We start from the raw sequence: 17,885 nt of genomic DNA on the forward strand, positions 1-17,885 counted from the left end.
TACACATGTACTTTATGTATTAACACTTGTAAAGCTCTTAAAATCAAGTGTCTTAATTTGCCCTTGTTTGGTGTATTATATATAGTATAGATATGGATTTGAATTTGGCTTTAATGCTATTTGGTTGAGCCCAATTGGTATATAAAAGTGATATGGACCCAATACATCAGGTATGGCTCAAGTGTTCACAGTATGGTCGGTTAACGACAGCGTTGTATCGTGTGTCCCATTGAATTATCCTAAGCTAACTCTGGCCTAGAAATCTTGTGATGGTGACTTTTGGTTTTGTAAAACAAAGAGAAAGAGAAAAAAAAATCAAGCACTAGATTTGGGGTTGTTACACATCCGCCAGGTGCCATCCTTCCTTGGAGTTAACAAGGCAGGAACAGCACAAGGGCTCATACTTTCAAGAACATGACCCTTAGAAATCAACTCCTCAACCTGTCTACACAACTCTTCATGCTCTCTCGGGCTCATCCTGTAATGTGGCCTATTGGGTGTAACAACTCGGTTTGTCCATTTATATTAACCCAACCCAAGAATCGGATCCAAACCCGTTAACCCGATTCATACTTGTAAACCGTAACCCATATGAATTCTTGGGCCATAATCTTTGAACTATTATCGAAATTGATCTTATAAAATCGTTTATCAATCAAAAACAAATTTATATCACGGTTTAATTGGAAAAACAATCTTGTCTTTGATCTTGATCTTGATTTCGGCCCAAATATAATAAACCGACATACAAATTGATATATATACATCATAATAATGCAATTAAACGCTCCTACATCTTCTTTATACAATCACGATTTGAAACCCTAACCCTAATCGCATTCAGATTGTCTTTAGGGTCCTGCTCGTCATTATCATTAGCCGCGGCAACGTAATGGTTGTTCACCATCAATACGCGACCGGATATGGTAATTTAGATATGCTTATTGTTTGTTTAAATCAGTATTACATTAACCCTATGCTTAATTGAATAAACGATAACAGATTGATCGATTTTGGGAATTAGGGTTCATAGTTAATTTGGGGTTTATGGGCTGCTGTATTTAATGTAATTTTATGAACTTTAAACAAGCAGTCATCCCAACGCAGTTGGTTAATGTTCTGTGTGTCTAACTCACTGAACTAGTCAGGGGCGCGGGTTCGAGCCCCCTGGACGCGGTTTGTTATTTTATTTTTTAATGGGTTTTAAATGTTTTATGACTAATATTAATCATTATTAAATATTAAGTAAACCTTATTTTATAAAACCGACAATTTTAATTCACGTTATTATCAATTAATCTCGTTAGGTGTTCATGTGTATATATATGTATGTATGTATATCTATATAATTATATATGTGTGAAGTATTGTAAACATATATTAATAGTAAACTTTAACTTATTTAAATCCGACATCATCATTGGGGATTCTTGTTGTTGGACGTCTTTATAAACTTATTATTATTTTATATATTATATGTATTCTTGTTAAACGAAAATATAATAAAATATATTAAACGTATTAGACTAATTAACTATATTTTACCATTGGGTTTCGTTAAAGATTATTAAATATAAATCTTATTATAATCAACTATTTAAACGTTATTATTATATATCATAATTAAATATTTAAACGTTTATTATTATAGTATATCGTAACTCGTATTTATTTATATTTTATTCATAACTTAGATTATATGATAAGCAAATAATTCTTTTAATTTAAATAATGACTAATAATATTGTTTTCATAATAACAAGTAATCCTTAAATATCAATCGTACAATCAATAACGTATTAAATCACGAACATAACTTGAATCACATCAAAATCCTAAATTCATTATACGCGTTATCTCATTATTAATTAATTCATAATATTATATTATTTAATTAGGAATCATTGTCGGTGAATCCCGAAGGGGTTTAACTGCTCTCATCCTCACATCCTTACTTTTACTTCGTTCATTTAATCAGGTGAGTAATCACTCACCTATTTTACTTATTTTTAAACCTTTTTGGGGACATGTGCGTATCTTATATATTTCACTATTATCTAGTATTCAAAACCGCAACTGTTAATCCTTGGGTGTATATCAGCTTATGCTTAACTTTCTATTTGCTTACTTGCTTTATTTGAACGCTATTTGCTTACTTCGGCAACCGATGTCCATTTTTATGGCACGGTTTAGTCCTTGCTTGGTAACCAATGTCCATTTATATGGATTGGTTGAGCCCTTTCTTTATGATTGATTATTTGTGTATGTGCTATGGCTTAACTGTTTATTCTCAAAGGAACAGTTTGCATCTTTCTTTATTTATTATTGTTGTGTCTTAAACTGGTGCTTTACTCACTCAACATGTGTTGTTGACAAACTTTTTCTATTTTATACGCATATGCAGGTTATCATGTGATTTAGTTGCAAGATTTGGTGAAAAACTTAGGATTGCATGTTAGAGAGAAGAAACAATAACTTAAATTTTATTTTGACCTTATTTGTTCTATTTATGAAATCTTGTACTTTGACTTATTGAAAATAGATAATAGATATTGTCATTTTAAATATTGCATAATAGTACCTTGAGAGCTGTGACAATCAGATCACGCCCCGAAATTTCCGCCTTAGGTTGGGGTGTGACATTGGGCAATTGTGACCCAGGCTCCGAATCAATATGATGTTGGATGTCACGCAAAGGTGGCAGCCCATCCGGCAATTCATCAGTGAAAACATCATAAAGTTCCTCAAGTAAAGGAATCATAGCTTCAGGAATCTCAACTTCTTCGGACACCGGTTTCCCTATCAAGACAAAAACACTGTCCGCCTCCACTAACTCTTCTTCAAACTGACTAATGGTCACCAGGTTACCCGAGTGCTCTGTGGCTAGCTGCTTGGGCTTGCTAGGAACAAGCGTTATCTTCACCCTACCAAACATGAAGCTATAAGAATTGGACCGCCCGTCAGGTTCTATACTTCGATCATACTCCCAAGGTCTACCCAACAACAAGTGATACGCATCCATGGGAACCACATCACACACAACATCATCTTTATATGTGGCCCTAACATAAAAAGAAACAAGGGTCTTTTTAGAGACCGTTACCTCTCCCCCTTTTTTAAGCCACTGAAGCTTGTAAGGCTTGTGGTGACTCTCCGTCTTCAAGGCCAACTTTTGGACTGCCTCTTCAGAAATCAGATTGTCACAACTTCCAGAATCTATAACAAACATGCAAACCTTTCCCAAAATGGTACACGTGGAGTGGAAGATGTTATGCTTAAGCCATCCGTCCCCATCAGCCTTTGGTGTATAACATGAGCGCCTGACCACCAAGTTCACCCCCACATCACCGGTCACAAACTCTTCCTCATACTCGGGGTTCTTCATCATACTCTGTGGCCTTTCATACTCTTCATATTGTTCATCGTCAGATTCAACAAAAAACTGCCTCTTACCCGCCTGTTTACAGTCAACTTGCCGATGACCTGTCTCACCACATTTGAAACACTTCACCCCGCTACTACTTGCCCCCTTAGAAGTCGACCTAGTGTTGTTGACCCCCGACCTTTGCTGAATAGGCATGGAACGAGGTCCTCCAACACCCGACCCCGAATTTCCTCCAGCAGAGGCTAGTGAATACGAACCGCCTACCCGGCGGTTTTGTTTTTCAAAAGCCAACGCCCGTTGGTGTGCCTCGGCGACTGTTAACAGATCAAAAAGTTTTACAGAGTCCATGATCTGAACCCTTAAACCCCCAATATAGCGAGCAACGAGTTGTTCATCGGTTTCTTGAATATCATTACGAGCAACCAAATAATAAAACTCGGTCGTATATTCATTAACCAATCTGGATCCCTGCTTCAGATTCTACAAACGTTGATACATCAACCGTTGAAAGTTGTGAGGTAAAAAAGTATTCCGCAAACACTTTTTCATCTTGGCCCATGTCACGATCCGTGACTTGCTGAGTCTATTTCGTGTCAACTTCAAATTGTTGACACCATGCTGACACCCTCCCACGCAGTCTGGTAGCGATCAAAGGTACCCACTTATCTTCAGGAACCTCTCGGAATTCAAATACCTCCTCTATAATAACGAACCAATCAATGAACCCTTCCAGATCCAAACTAGTCCCATCAAATTCTGGGATATCTGTTCGGATCCCATCATCCCAGCGCCGGTTGCCATCTCAACGTTCTTGCCTTGGTCCCTTCTCGTAACCTTTTTCGGAAGATGAATCATCATTACCAAAAAATAGATTATCAAACTCCCTGTTTTCAGGGGCCTGCCTTCTACGATTCATCACGTCACCCATTCGATCAATGAGTTGATCGACCACTTGATCCAATCGTTGCTCCACCCGCGCCATAAATCGTTATTCCGACTCTCGTTCGTAAACTTCATCGATTGGTCTCTGTCTCCTTGGAGGCATTTTTGAGCCAGGAATTCGGCTCTGGTACTAACTGATGCAGCGGTGAAACGAAAACGGAGATCAGATCACGTTGATTCACTGAATACCCGTGATGGTCTTTCAAAACCCCAAATCCCACCCAAAGGCCAGGGAAATCAAGAGAAAATAGTTATTATTAAAATTCAAGTCTGACCATCCAAATTACATAACCAACATATAAATAAAGTTTCTAATACGAAATGGGCCCCAAAAAGACCATGGGCCAAACACAAACCCAAAAATAAAAATGCAAAAAGTGCTGAAAAAACATAAAAAGACCCATAACTTTATTTAGAAGACAATTTTGGTGCTCCTCGTCTCAAGCTTCGATTTGACTGGTAATGGGCTTTAAACGGAGATTCGTGGGCCAAGTTATGCCCGTTTTCGTGGGCCACATTTGAAGGCACGATCATGGGCCTCCAAATATAACATAGTCCGTTCTTCAATACTTGGGCCTCCATCAGTATTCTAGGATCTGGTAGTTTGTGTAAGTGGGAGCCGGTAAGGACAGAGGACGAGTCAATGGCTGTTGTAGCCTTGACTGATGTGTTGGAGCTCAGGGTAGCTTCAACGGACATTCAGATTAACTAATGAGATGGTCGCTACAACCAGGAAGAAGAGGAATATTACAAGAGGTATATGTGGTCATAATGGAAGGAAATTTGAACATTATCAAGCTTCTAGTTTGAACATGTGGTCATAATGGAAGGCAGATTGAACATTATGGACATTATTTTATTTTCATTTGACATAGCCCGTGTAATATGCGTGTTCAAAAGCTAGTATAATAATATATTTATAATTATATTGGTGTTTGACAACTTTCTTCTTTTATAAAACTTTTTTATAATGGCGTTTTTACTTCGTTGTAAGTAGTCAGGCCTACATACCCGAGTTCAAATCATGGGACAAGATTTCAGTCCTCCATTATTATATTGATGATGTAAAGATTAGAACCCAAAACCACACAAGAAGAAAATCCTTAAAGGAAAACCTTTTGACCACCGGATAATTGCCTAATAATATTTTTCTAAAACTGATTATAAAAGTTTGTATTTTAGATTTTGAACACAAAGATTATTTCAGAATTTTAAATTACCATAACTTTCATTTTTTACAATTTAACCATAAAATTTTACACAATGAAGTTTAGCCTAAAAGTTTTAAATAATTTGAATTAAGAATAAAAAAACCTAAATATACATATACATTATTTTCTTATCGGCATTTGCGTATAAATTTTTGTGATGAACTAAATCGATACCGATATTGTTAACAATATCATTTTTATAGTTTCCGATCGATGTAAAAAAACATGTGTAGGTGTCTTTTTGAGTATCGGGATGTAAACTTTTTAAACAACTTGTGTTGTAAACTATAAATTGATTTTATAATCAAATGTTGTTGTGTTTGCATTAATCAATACTTGAAATTATCCATGATCGTCACGTGCTCACATTCTACCGTGGTGGGATGTGACACTTATTGGACTCCAAATCGCTCTCCACACTTTTGGCTCATCATGAGTCATTTCGCTCAACATGACCACCTTTTATGACACGCTTTATATTGTTCAATGGTTGATGCTCTTCAATACATGACCATTAGTCCATTACTAGACCAAATATTTTATTGCGTTAAACATATTCTTCATTAAGTCGTCATCCATATCTATTGTTGGTACTCATGCACATTGGGCTCGCGGTGTAGAGACATGGCGGTTAACTGATGATAACTCCACTTTTTTTTGGTGGTAAACTCATCTCGATCTTGGAGCCACTAAAAAGCAACCCACTGTTTCTAAGTATAATTGAGAGTGAATATTGTGTCATGGAAATATGACAGCCGAAATTGTTTGGGCAACTAACCTGTTAAAAGAGTTGCACGCTCTAAATACACATCGTCCGACCTTGCTATGTGACAACCAGAGTGTTATATTCCAAAATCAGAATCTGGTAGCTCATAAAAGAGCTAAACACATTGAACAATATTATCATATTGTCTATGACCTCATTGCTTTTAGTCGTATATACATCAAGTTTGTTCAAACCAAGCTACAAGTGACATATATTTTGATAAAAATCTACCCGGATCACGTACAGTCACTACTAGAAAATATACCTTTAATGACGTGCAATGCGTGTCATTAAAGGGGTAGATGACATGCCACACCGTGTCAAGGAAGGCCATGCCATAAAGAAAAGATGACACATATTTGTTTGTCATTTATTATTAACTTTTATTGACGCGTAATGCTCATCAATTGTCATAAAAGAGGTTGATGACATGCCAAAGCTCGTCAACGATGATTCGTCATAAAGGAAGATGACATTCACTTGCGTGTCATCTCTTATAGTGACATGCAATGCGTTTCATAAAATATATACTAATTTTCACATTGAATTACAATTAATAGTTAATATCTAATAACACAAAATACAAAGATAGCAAAACAATTCATATTTAACAATATTCAATACAATATTTCCTAAACTACTTTTTGATACAAAATTTCACCTAATTTAAAAAGGAGTTTGTCACAAATATAGCGTATCACTAGTCATGTGCTATTGAATCCTTCCCCACAACCAGCCATAAACCAACAGAGGCTCCACTTTTTGTTGTCTTCCAACATCTCACCTGTAATTGTTTCACGGATTAATCAGGTCACAAACATCACTTCATTAAAGATTACTAACTATATTCACTTAGAACCATCACAATCCCTAATTCAGTAACCAATTATTAATGGCATTTAATAATCGGCTCAAGATACGTCTATACCAAGCACATATACAAAAACGCACAGAAACACAAGACAACAAGCTTATTATCCAAATTTATTGAATCTATCACATTATCTTACAAATGTCAAGTAATCACAGTTTATTATCCGAAATCTGAACTAGAAATTTGTAACTAGATGTGAATGACTTATATCAATTTGTGAACGAGGACTTGACAATATTATAATAATAACTATCAGCTTAGATACAAACTTACAATAACAATTACCTTATCAACTTTATTGCCAGCAAGCATCTTGATGAAGTCTTGATTAGTTGAGTGTAGCAGATCAATTTCCTTTACCCAAATATCATCTATATTCGTGAATGTTTCTCTTTGTGTTAAGTCATAAACTATGTCCATCTGTCAAAAGAAATAACCAATGATGCATGTATCAACTCAAAAGCATTAAGCAACGAGGAATTAAAGTGAGATTAAAAAACTTTTAAGTGATATAAATATAAGAACGAAAGGCTTACCATTACCCATTAAAAAACATATACATAGGGGTGCAAATGAGCCGAGCTGCTCGCGAGCTACTTGAGATCGGCTCGTGAAAAAGCTCGATCGAGCCGAGCTTAAACGATAAAGCTCGTTTAATAAACGAGCCCGAGCTTCACTTATCGAGCTCGAGCCAGCTCGCAAGCTTAAATGAGCCTGTCATTTATATCTTTTTATAACTATATATATTAATAGATACATATATATTTAATAATTATTAATTGATATATATATATATATATATATATATATATATATAATTTAATGAAAAAAATTAACTACATAACATATTATTTTATATATAAAGTTATTATGAAAATAAATATACAAATATAATTATAAATATATAAAAAATTAATTAATAAATATTAGACGAGCCGAGCCCGAGCCCGAGCCGAGCCTGAGCTTGAAAAACTACGAAATAAGCCGAGCTCGAGCTTTATAAATAAAGATCAAAACGAGCCGAGCTCAAGCTTGAGATCCGTATAAGTTAAACGAGCCGAGCTCGAGCTCGAGCTCGTGTTAAATGAGTCGAGCTCGAGCCTGGTCGAGCTCGGGCTCGGCTCGCTCTTTGCACCCCTAAATACCTTGTGCCCATTAATAAAATGAACCAGTTAGAGTTCTGATCGAATCTTTCTTGCCCAGCTGCAAATTAGAAGTTTTAAAACAATTTTAAGCCATCACAAAGATCAAAATAATGACAAGGTTTATAAATAACTTGAGAATGATGTCGAAGGTACCATACAACAAGCTTTAACTTCTTCCAAGTTCCAACCAATCGTACCATGTTTTACCTTTAATTATACCACTGCAAAAGGTTAAGTATAACGTGTGAATAAAGTTCAAATCATTATCTAAGTCAAGAACATGGTCCATTAACCAGTCCTAAAAGGGCATTATAGAATACATATAAAAATAATACCATGACGAACATTAACAAGCAAGCAATTCAACAAGTATGTGACTCTGCCTATGTATGTAACTTATATCAACAGTCAAGTATGTGACTCTGCCTGTTGTCCCAGAACAAATAGAACCATTTGTATATAGCCCCGCTCATCCAATAACCCGTTACCTGATGTGATTCGAACAAATATTATTCATAGCCAAACCAAATAAGGATCACCCAACTTAACCCCTACATGATTTATTGAAAAGTAAAAGCTTTTATCTTAATTTACAGATAATTTCGAAACCGAATGGGCTTCTTGAGTCACCACAAACATAATAACTGACACAAAATTGATATTAATCCATATTCCCTTGTATCCACTTAAAATCAGCTCGTATTCTCAACTGTGTATAAAAAAACACTAGATGTTGTTATGGGACGTTTACTAGTATAGCGGTGTATTTACCTGCCATATTGCCTTTCTCAGTTTCTTGCTTGATTTGTTTTTGTCACACCCCACTTTAGGGCCTAGGCGTGTGACTACAAGTTGGTACCTGTTTTGTAAATTCATCAGAGATGCGGGTTTCATTTTTAGCGGAAGTCTTTAATAAAATTATATTGAAAACTTACTAAAAGCTCGGGTTTAAATACCCGTTTGATATTTCAAATACATTTGTTTTGGAAAACATAATTCTTTTATAATATTTCCAAATAAAATATCTGAGCCACCAGATAGCATCTAATGACTATAATTCCAATCTTCTATTCCTTCTTGCTTGTATGTTCTAACCTTTCTTGTTTCCCTGTAACACGGGGGGGGGGGGGGGGGGGGGGGAAGGGGAATACGTCAGCACAAAGCTGGTAAATAACGCTAACTCTAAAATCTCTTTTCAATACCTTTGTGAAACCAACAATAATACCTTTGTGACTACTCATTAGGCACCCAACTAAATTGGGATCAAATTACCCTAAGTACCATGTACAATTAATTATATACACAATATCATTTCTCTGAACAGTCACGTAGACCTTCAGAGACATGTTGATGATATGCATGGCCTCGGGAAAATGCCGAGTCACCATGTATGTTTGGATCCAAACACATGTATACTCTTAATCAGAGTGTCCGTTTCTTATTATTGTAACACAAAGTTTTAAACATTCAGACTCATTATAAAAGGTTTGGGGCGTATTCACCTTTTCTGTTTATAATCAGTTTCTGATACTGATTCCTGTTTTCTGTTCTCTTCTTCTTGTTTTGTTACCTCGGGCCTATAGTACGAGAATAACGTTTGTATAAATAACTAGATCAACGATCTAGCTTCAGACCTTTAGTCCGTTTTGTATAGCTTTAACCTTGATAAAATCATTTGTTTATATAAAACATTTGGACCTATAGTCCCTTTCTTTATTTACCAATTATATGCTACGATAAAGAAATATTATTATAACTTTCGCTTAAAAAAAGTTATTTTTATTCTTAATCGTAATCAAGGTTCGGCTATAACTCCGACTATGGTCTAAGCCATTTATAATAATATAATAATTAGGCAGAACCCCTTACCTCGCACGGGTAGTCGGAGTTAGATATTCCTAAGTTTATACGAGCAGCACTTCTACTCTATGCACGCTTATCGAGACGTTCTTGATTAACTCTTCTTGGCACGCAAATCGAGGCAATATATAGGTGTCCCCGAGTCATTCACGCACTTCGAGGAAAACACCGGTTATTTGGCACGGATTACGAGGTTATGATTGTCGGGTCGGTAAATAACGCTAGCTTCAGACCTTTAGTCCGTTTTGTATAGCTTTAACCTTGATAAAATCATTTGTTTATATAAAACATTTGGACCTATAGTCCCTTTCTTTATTTACCAATTATATGCTACGATAAAGAAATATTATTATAACTTTCGCTTAAAAAAAGTTATTTTTATTCTTAATCGTAATCAAGGTTCGGCTATAACTCCGACTATGGTCTAAGCCATTTATAATAATATAATAATTAGGCAGAACCCCTTACCTCGCACGGGTAGTCGGAGTTAGATATTCCTAAGTTTATACGAGCAGCACTTCTACTCTATGCACGCTTATCGAGACGTTCTTGATTAACTCTTCTTGGCACGCAAATCGAGGCAATATATAGGTGTCCCCGAGTCATTCACGCACTTCGAGGAAAACACCGGTTATTTGGCACGGATTACGAGGTTATGATTGTCGGGTCGGTGGCACGTAAAACGATGTTCGGCACGCAAACTGAGGTAGAGAGAGTAATTTCTAGAGAGAGAGTGAGAAGTGGGTGTCTGAAATGAGCTGTAGCCCCTCCTATTTATAGCTGATTTTGAGTCTACCGCGATGGGATCCTTTCTGCCTTTGTCGCGTATCGCGACCGCCACATTCCTGAGGTCTTGCCACGTGTCGCCACGTGGCCTGACACGTTCTGCCACGTGCCACCTGGGTGTGACACGTGTGCGATACGCGATGGCCGTCTCCTTGGACTCATCGTGTAGCGCGATGGGTCTTATTTTTCATTTTCAGTCCTTCATCTTTTGTAGCTTGTCACTTCAAGTCCAATTTTCAGTCCTCCATTAAAGCGCCACATTGCGCCCAACGCCCTTCGTCGTCGCTGTCGCCTTCGCCTTCGCCTTCGTCCTCGCCCGAACCTGTACGCGTGCGCGTCGGGTGCTACGCACCCTCCGCTAGGACTACTTGGTGCATGATATTCATAAAAGAATATTACTACGAAAAATCTCTTCCTTATAAAGAGCTTCCATTTATTTACCACTTTCCATGTGGGATGAATTCCATTTTCCTTATTTATACCTAAGTGGAATGCTTCTACTTTCTTGCATCCTTCCATGTGGGATGGAGTTTCCTTATTTCTTTCTTATGGAAATACTTAACTTAGAAAATATTTTTATTTCCTTATTTTTCTTATATTTCCTTATTTAATATTTTCTCATTACTTATCTTTGAGATTATTTTTGATCCCTCAACTTTCCTAAGTTTTTAAATTTGGATCGAAATTTTGGGGATGTTACATCCTCCCGACCTTGAAATGAATCTCGTCCTCGAGATTCGTTGTTTGAAGTGTGAATGGTTCTTATCTTTCAAATGTTGATTAGATTCAATCTAATCTGGTTCTTGTTGTATACAGACTGACTAGGGTCTTTATTTTGTCGCTAACTTACATCCTTCAATGATGTAACCAGTCAATAGTTCCGAATGTCATTAGTAAATATAAATTGCTAAACACATTGATCAGTTGTGTTTAACTATTTACCTTACCGTTATGTATTCTAAATATTTACTGATGTTAACTACATTGTTGTTTTGATTCAGTCTATCTAATCTATTCCATTATCCTGTTGATTAGATTCAGCCTATCGAATCCATTCTATCCTTGATTTTGATCAATGATTTTCGCTATATGCTAACAGTACCCTTGTACTTGGGTTTAATCATATTTGCTATACTTAGCGATTGTATTTCTTGAATATTTTCAAGCTCTTTTTCTTTGACTTTTTGATCAACCCTACTGGGTAGGTAATATAATATTCCATCAATCATATTTCTTGAACGAATTCCTTTGGATGATATAATGTCCTTGCATATTTAAATATTTTCTAACGTTTGGTATATCATCCTCCTAGATGATATATTTTCTCAACGTTTTATTTGTTCTAAGTTTCGGATGAACTTTTCAACATTTGAACCTCTTGATTGTTCTTTAGAGGTAACGAATATAAGCATTCTTGTGTATTAACACAATATATTATGCTAATATTCCATTTATAAATTAGGGACTTAAATACCCTTCTTTGATTACAAAACTTCTCGTTTAAGAACGAGTTACAATTAATATACAAAAGTTAGCTAATCTATCTTGACATTTCTTTGATATGATCTTGTCATTTATTAGTCTTGACTAGCTTTTTTTTCGGGCATTCAGTCTTAAAGTGACCCGTTTCTCCACATGTAAAACATACTCCTAGCTTCTTATGACATTCTTCTATTGTGTGTCCTGCTCTCTTGCAGTATGCACAATTGTTTGAATTTTCTAGTCGACACTTTCCGATATGTTTTCTTCCACAAGTCTTACATGCTGACTTGGGATTACTTTCCTTTTTTCCTATCCTCTCGGAATCTTTTGGTTTCTTTGTTTCTTTATCATTCTTCTTTTCTTCTTCTTGATTCCTTATCATGCTGTTGATTAAGTAACCGGCCAATTCCATTGCTGAATCGACTGTTTCTGGCATATTGGATCGTACCATGTCTCGTATTTCTCTTGGTAGTCCATATATGTAACGAGTTACTTTATTATATTCCGGAGTTACTAAATGTGGAACCATTCGACAGTATTCTAGGAATTTAGTGTTATATTCCCTGAGATTTGTGCCAACAACCTTGTGATTCCATAACTCAGTTTGAATTCTATCCATTTCATGAGTTGGGCAAAATTTCTTTAATATAAGACCTTTGAATGTTTCCCAACTTAAGTTATACATCACTTCTCTCCCTTTGCTCATCAACAGAGCATTCCACCACTCATGCGCCTCTCCTTTAAACATTAAGGCGGAATACTGAATTTTCTCTTCATCAGTACACTTACTTGTTATTACTATTGTTTCCATCTCTTCAAGCCACCTCACGGTTGTGATGGCTCCTTTATCTCTGTGAAACTCCTTTGGTCCATAATACTTGATGTCTTTGAACGAACATCCACCGATTTTGACTTTCTTTCTTTTCTTATTCTTTAATTGATTATCAGACATAGAGCTATCATAAGCTTCCTCCTTTCTTGAAGGAACAGATTTACTTCGACTTCTCTTGTTAGATTTTGGTTGACTTTGACTCGTAGAAAAGTCCTTCATAGCTTCCTTAATCATCTTTTGAATTCCTTTTTTATATTGAGCGGGAATTTCATTATCCTTATTTTCAATGTTTCCTTCATTTATAGTTTTCTTGGGAGGACTATTGTGAGAGTTTGCACTTTCTTCTCTTGACATACTACAATTAAATTTTAAAAGATAAGTCAAATATTCGAAGAATTCAAAACATATCTTTTATTCATCTTATTATAGTTACAAGAGTGCATATTATTTGTTACAATTATACTCTCTACAATTACTAAGGTGTTATTTCTTCCAACGGATAACTAATTTCTTAATCTTGTTATCTTTCTTGATATTCTCCTTTTCTTTTTCTTCCACTTTCATCTTTTCTTCCTTTTGGGTGTGAGGACAATATCCTTCTCCGTGAGAATATTCTTCCGGATAGGTCATTACTTCTTTTGGCATCATTGATTTCTTGGATCTACTTGATCCTGCTCCATATGTGTTTGGAATTATCTGAGCTAGCGGAATGTCAGAATCATATGAATCCGAATCTTCCTCCATTTTTGTTTGACATGTATCGTCGCTAGATATAGGAATTGGAAGAAAAGATGTTCCCATAAATCCTTTTCCTTTACCAGATCGAGGCTTAACGGATTCTTCGCTAGATTGACGATCAGACATCTGCGTGAGGTTAAATTTAGGGATAGGTAGACGCTCCTATCTTATTTGTATTGTTATATCCTACCCGTATCAGTTTCAATTAATTTCTTGATACTTTTCAACTAAGTATCTAGTTTGCTTGAAATAGCAATAAGTTTTCAAAACTTATCCTTAATCAAAGCCTAGGTATATTTAAATACCTAATTCCCTAAGATTGATGGCTTTGATACCAACCTGTCACACCCCACTTTAGGGCCTAGGCGTGTGACCACAAGTTGGTACCTGTTTTGTAAATTCATTAGAGTTGCGGGTTTCATTTTTAGTGGAAGTCTTTAATAAAATTATATTGAAAACTTATTAAAAGCTCGGGTTTAAATACCCGTTTGATATTTCAAATACATTTCTTTTGGAAAACAAATTCTTTTATAATATTTCCAAATAAAATATCTGACCCACCAGATAGCATCTAATGACTATAACTCCAATATTCTATTCCTTCTTGCTTGTATGTTCTAACCTTTCTTGTTTCCTTGTAATACGGGGGGAAAATACATCAGCACAAAGCTGGTGAATAACGCTGACTCTAAAATCTCTTTTCAATACCTTTGTGAAACCAACAATAATATCTTTGTGACTACTCATTAGGCACCCAACTAAATTGGGATCAAATTACCCTAAGCACCATGTACAATTAATTATATACACAATATCATTTCTCTGAACAGTCCCGTAGACCTTCAGAGGCATGTTGATGATATGCATGACCTCGGGAAAATGCCGAGTCACCATGTATGTTTGGATCCAGACACATGTATACTCTTAATCAGAGTGTCCGTTTCTTATTATTGTAACACAAAGTTTTAAACATTCAGACTCATTATAAAAGGTTTGGGGCATATTCACCTTTTCTGTTTATAATCAGTTTCTGATACTGATTCCTGTTTTCTATTCTCTTCTTCTTGTTTTGTTACCTCGGACCTATAGTATGAGAATAACGTTTGTATAAATAACTAGATCAACGATCTAGCTTCAGACCTTTAGTCCGTTTTGTATAGCTTTAACCTTGATAAAATCATTTGTTTATATAAAACATTTGGACCTATAGTCCCTTTCTTTATTTACCAATTATATGCTACGTTTCTTCTTCGAGAAGAAACGTTTATACCGAGTTTCTTTTTCAAGAAGAAACATTAATTTCTTTAACCATAATTTCTTGTATTATATTTCTTAATCATAAAGAAATATTATTATAACTTTCGCTTAAGAAAAGTTGTTTTTATTCTTAATCGTAATCAAGGTTCGGCTATAACTCCGACTATGGTCTAAGCCATTTATAATAATATAATAACTTAGGAAGAACCCCTTACCTCGCACGGGTAGTCGGAGTTAGATATTCCTAAGTTTATACGGGCAGCACTTCTACTCTATGCACGCTTATCGAGACGTTCTTGATTAACTCTTCTTGGCACGCAAATCGAGGCAATATATAGGTGTCGCCGAGTCGTGCACGCACTTCGATGAAAACACCGGTTATTTTGCACGGATTACGAGGTTATGATTTTCGGGTCGGTGGCACGTAAAACGATGTTCGGCACGCAAACCGAGGTAGAGAGGGTAATTTCTAGAGAGAGAGTGAGAAGTGGGTGTGTGAAATGAGCCGTAGCCCTCTTATTTATAGCTAATTTTGAGTCCCATCGCGGTACGCGATGGGCTCCTTTTTGCCTTCGTCGCGTATCGCGACCGCTACATTCCTGAGGTCTTGCCATGTGTCGCCACGTGGCCTGACACGTTCTGCCACGTGTTACCTGGGTGTGGCACCTGTGTGATGCGTCATCACGACCCATCGCGGTACGCGATGGCCGTCTCCTTGGACTCATTGCGTAGCACAATGGGTCCCTCTATATTATTTTTCATTTTCAATCCTTCATCTTTTGTAGCTTGTCACTTCTAGTCCAATTCTCGTTGCCCAAAAATACTAAGGCGGCTCTTAAAGCGGCTCGCGACGATGCGAGCGTGCGAAGTGCGCCATCAAAGCGCCACATTGCGCCCAACGCTCTTCGTCGTCGCCTTCTCCTTCGCCATCGCGATCACCATCGTCCTCGTCCTCTCCCGAGCCCGAGCCTGTGCGCGTCGGGTGCTACGCACCCTCCGCTAGAACTACTTGGTGCATGATATTCATAAAAGAATATTACTATGAAAAATCTCTTTCTTATAAAGAGCTTCCATTTCTTTACCACTTTCCATGTGGGATGGATTCCGTCTTCCTTATTTATAACTAAGTGAAATGCTTCCATTTTCTTGCATCCTTCCATGTGGGATGGAGTTTCCTTATTTATTTCTTATGGAAATATTTAACTTAGAAAATATTTTTATTTCCTTATTTTTCTTATATTTCCTTATTTAATATTTTCTCATTACTTATCTTTGAGATTATTTTTGATCCCTCAACTTTCCTAAGTTGTTAAATTTGGATCGAAATTTTGGGGATGTTACAGTTTTGCACAGGGGTTACTTATTAGATGCATCAGAATGTCTGATGAAATCTGTATCGAGTTGGTTGTAACATGAGCATATGTATTAAGAAATTTTATGTGCATGGATGCTTCCTAGAAATAGATATCACATTTTATGGAACAGAAACAAATAACCTATGTTACCTAAATATATATTAAAATAAATGCGCAAACGGTAAACCAAATTCCAAATTAACCTCTATGAGAAAACCTAAAAAACAATTATTAAAACAGGCCAGAAACAAAGAGTGAACCAAAGAAAACTAACATACACAACTATGGACAAACATTAAAGCTCCTCTACAAAAAACTAACACTAAAGCAAGAAAGTCAGAATTATCAAAGTCAGTATATCCTCTAATGCGCCTACGAAAAACACAATAATCAACCTAAATTACAATAATACATTCAAACAAATCAGCAGAAAACACAAAACCGTGCACCAAATTAACGATCTGCTCCACATTAAGGTAAAAAAAGTGTTGTTAAGCACAACTATGAACCAACATTAAAACTCCCCTAAAAATCAACATATAATTAAACCCGAGATTTAACACATAACCTACTGAATTAGTGAGATTAATTAACTAAACAAGATGATTACACTAGGTAAAATGCCAAGAAAGAGTGTTTTATGCACTTATCAATGTTACCATATCTATTTGATGATATATACATCAATAACACAAGTTATGATCATCCATTACACAAGCACCATCATAACAAACACTAAAACCCTAAGTGAATGTTAACAGCCATCAATAGGCAGGAAATTGATCTATGAAGCAATTTGAGCTAATAGACTTCTAACATACAAACAAACTATCAAAAAATCCCCAAATTAGAGAGAAAAATAAGTTGAATCAGAATCAAATTGGTAGCACAGAGCAATTATTCTGCTATGTTTTCTAAAAGGTGATCGTTCCACGTGACCTAGGGTTTCCAGTTTCAGTCTATACAGCTAGCTTATACAAACACAAAACTCCAAATTCACAACAAAATACAACATATATTGAAATATAAATTCATATTGTTGCAATAAACACAAAATTATACCTGTCTCTGCTTCGAAATCGTAATCAACCAGAAATACTAGGGTTTGTTCGTGTTTTGGGAATTTCAGAGCTCTAATCGAAGGATTCAAAGCCGATTTGGTTCGTGTTGTGGGTGAATTGACGGTCTGAAGGCGTCAATCGGCGTCAATCAGTGATGTTATCAGTTCCGGTGAGATCAGTCGCAAGTAATC

This window comes from Bidens hawaiensis, unplaced genomic scaffold (genome assembly GCF_021521415.1).
Source record: "Bidens hawaiensis isolate Kalapana, Puna unplaced genomic scaffold, B.hawaiensis_p1.1 tig00020883_1, whole genome shotgun sequence".
Lineage (NCBI taxonomy): Eukaryota > Viridiplantae > Streptophyta > Magnoliopsida > Asterales > Asteraceae > Bidens > Bidens hawaiensis.